Raw genomic sequence first — 3,618 nt, 5'->3', positions numbered from 1 at the left:
ACTGTCTACAAAAATGTGTTTAGTAGGAGAAATTTGCACTAAAATGCTGGAGAACTTTCATGAGGATTTGTTTATTTAGAAAAACCTGAAATTGCTACAGAAATGAGGAAAACTGAATTTAAGATGGGAAAAATGAGAAATGGGGAGAACTAAGACAGACAGCGCTTTCAGTCTCTATTCTACTGGCCTTTCCCATTTGATCTGATAGAGGGAGCGGCAGCTCTATGGCAGCCTTCATTTGTCTACATGGATTTGTCGTCCGCTGGAGTTAAAGTTGATGCTGCAGGATCTTCATGTATGCAAAAGTGAATTTTCCACTATGCATTGTTTAAACTTTGTTTTCTACCTCTGGAAGGATATGGCAGGCTATACATCTTTTAAAGAAAACATATCTTTACATATTGCTTTTCTTAACATTTAACTGTTTCACAAATATACCCAAGCAAACTTTGGAATACTGTGTCATTCTGCTCCCACCCTCCACTGACGTTATCGCATAACTGACATCCATTATTCTAGAAATCAAAGGGTATTTTTATCAAACTTGCAGGCGGAACCAGTTTTGGAGATCTTTTACCTATGTATAAAATTAAGTGCATCCAGATATTGGCAATTGATTTTTAGCTCCTTGCTAGGCTTGCAGTGCTGCTGAATAAGCTTTTCATTCCGGCAAGTTGCCAGACCTTTAGCAATCCAGCCCTTAATGAAAAGTCCACTGTTTTCCAGCTTCAAAGAATATGCACTGCTTTCTTCCATAGTGAATCTGGCCAATAGGTATCCACCCTTCCCTCATTGTGACATCATGGTTACCTAGGCAATGTTTTGTGCTTAGTTCCTCAATAATGTCTCCCTGCCACACACACACACACACTGTGCCAGAATTCTCACTTGCAGAACCTGCAGGTTTTCTGTGGCAGATGAGAATTGTGGCTGAGCTAGGGGAGATCCAGCTCTCTGTAAGAGTACCTCAGAATGATCATTACTACCTGGGGAGCATACATCTTCTTCCGTAGAGCTTCCAGAAATCCTTTCCCAGCTGACAAGACTCCAGTAAGATGTTACTTGGCTCACTGAGCTGCTGTTTGGGCCCAGAAGGGGCTGTGAGGGGATGGGGATGGGTGGGTGTTACTTACCATAAGACTCTCCCTGTTGAATTTCTCTCTACTTCTTTTTAAGGATGATAACATAGTTGAGACAGAGATAGAGTCTGTACTGGAGCATTGGCTGAGGAAGGTGAGTGTAATGAACAGGACCATGCTGAAATTTTCAGTGGGTGGGTTGATGTAGCTCAGTGGTTGAGCATCTGCTTTGAGTGCAGAAGGTCCCAGGTTCAATCCCTGGCATCTCCAGGTAAGGCTGGGAATGGTTGCATGCCTGAAACCCTGGACAGCTGCTGCCAATCAGTGTCAGCGGTGGCTGGTGGCTCCTTGTCAGTGGGACAGTGGAATCCACTCTGAGTCTTAGTCTGAACTTTCAAGGAGCTGTCCAAGGTGCTGGAACCTATTCCCACAATAGTCTCAACACCTTGGACAGTCAGACTAAAACCCAGAGCGGATTCCACTGTCCCACTGACATGGAGCCACCAGCCACCACTAGTTGGCAACACTGAGCAAGGTGGAGCAATGGTCTGAGTCAGTATAGGGCAGTGTCCTACATTCAGTTTGTTCAGACTGCTTGGAAAGAATTGTGACCCAACACAGCAATAGCATGGAGACTGGAGCCCTATACAGGTGTTCATTTATTTATTTATTATATATTATTGCATTTATATCCCACTATCCTCCAATGAGCTCAAGGTGGCATACATGGTTCTCCCACTGTCCATTTTATCCTCACACCGTCCCTGTGAGGTAGGTTAAGCTGAGAGGCAGTGACTGGCCCAAGATCACCCAGTGAACTTCATGGCCGAATGGTGATTAGAACCCTGGTCTCCCAGACCATAGACTCGCTCTAACCACTTCACTCCATTAGCTCTCATAATGGGGCTTAACTAAACACTCAAGGAGGGGACAGTGTATGCGAGCATGCCAGCTCTGCTGCCATTTCCCCATCCCAGTCTGCATCTGTGTTGGAATTGCTTTTTAATATGTTCTTAAACTTTCTTTTTAAAAATGTTTTTAATCTTACAAGATGTTTTGATAGCTTTTTAAAGTAATTTTTTTGAAGATGTTTTGTTTTAATGTGTGTTAAAGTTTGTTTTTATGATGTTTTAATGTTTTTAGTGCTTTTGTTTGCCACCCTGGGCTCCTGCTGGGAGGAAGGGTGGGATATAACAACAACAACAACAACCCTCAGTGTGATCAAGGATGACTGTCTGTAGTAGGGAAGACTTTTGTACTTATGGAGGTTTTCACATGTTTTTGGAACTCTTGTTAATCAGGGTTCTAAACTGCACAGGAGCCCACAAGGATACAGGATTCTTCTCTCCACTGCTAACAGCTACTCTTGAACACACAGAGAGTGATGGGTATGTGTGCAGGCTTTGCTGAACACACTTGTGCTCTCACCTCCACTCGTGTTGAGAGCTGCTGCCACATGCATTCATTTGTAAGTCTGTTCCATGCAGTTTTCGCATCAATCCATGTTTTGTTTTTGCTTTTGTAAAAACAAATCTGCACAAAAATATGTATTCTTGAACGCCTCTCAAAACTATGCATTTCTGTATGCATTCCCACGCAAAATTTGCATTTCTAAACATGTTTTATCATGCAACATTAATATGTGAATGAATTTTGGTATGTTTTTTGAGTTAAGAAAGATTCCTAATGTGATGGTGTTCTGCCTTAGAAGAGTCTAGTGTGTTGGCCCCATGTGTAGCAAAATCCCTTTTTTGATAGGTTGAAGGCCACAATCTGATGGGTATGCCCTGCAGAACAGTGAACTAAGATGTGCTGTTTTAAATAATGCAAGTCCCTACACTCCCCTTCCCTCCCTCCCTTCATAATTTGCCTTCCATTATATCAAAATTTAAATTGTAATCGCACTGGGGACAGGTGCCTGTCTCATTTTAACTCATTTCTCTTATGAAACCTATAAAGTCAAGTGCCATTCACATTCACGGCACTATACAAATCAGTAACAATCTTAATTGTGAGACCAGCTTGTCTAGCTGATTTTAACATTCCTTTGATTGGGGTCTCACTCGTTTGTTTGATAAGTAGCATGGCTGTTGGGGGAAGATCCTGGTATTTGCATGTGCGTGTGTGTGTGTTTGTCACCTCCCAGATTGAAGAAGAGGCTGCCAAGGTCTTTAGGCAGAAGTCAGAGAACAGGACAGACCACAAAGGGGAAGGCAAACCTGACATCAGAACTTTTCCTTCGGTTGGTCTAGATTTGGCTGCAGCAAGATCAAAACCAGAAACTTGGGAGAGGTTTGAAGACAGGAGGCCATCAAGGGTGAGTGAGATGAGCTGGTGTGGAGAGCTGTCAGACCCAGTTTCTGTGCAGTTGAGAAGAGAGGGGTGAGACAAAGGAAGCGGAGGAGCAAATGTAGGTGTCTTAGCCTGCAGCAGCAGATCTTCAACGAACAGATCAGCATATTTCTGTCTGTCAGTTGGATGCACCTTACACCATGAGTCCATTCTGTCCCATTTTCTGCATAGCCTTTTTTTAAAAAAC

The 3,618-nt window shown here is 43.0% G+C and overlaps 1 non-coding gene across 1 annotated transcript; it reads left to right on the top strand.

Annotated features, from left to right (window-relative positions):
- The first annotated feature begins 1,275 nt into the window (after positions 1 to 1,275).
- TRNAS-UGA (transfer RNA serine (anticodon UGA)) lies at positions 1,276 to 1,349 on the top strand. Its single transcript has one exon. It is a non-coding gene; the product is annotated as a tRNA-Ser (tRNA).
- The last annotated feature ends 2,269 nt before the right edge of the window (positions 1,350 to 3,618 follow it).

This window comes from Rhineura floridana, chromosome 12 (genome assembly GCF_030035675.1).
Source record: "Rhineura floridana isolate rRhiFlo1 chromosome 12, rRhiFlo1.hap2, whole genome shotgun sequence".
NCBI classification, from domain to species: domain Eukaryota; kingdom Metazoa; phylum Chordata; class Lepidosauria; order Squamata; family Rhineuridae; genus Rhineura; species Rhineura floridana.
Note: the sequence above shows the minus strand (reverse complement) of the source record. Positions and strands in the feature narration are given on the sequence as shown.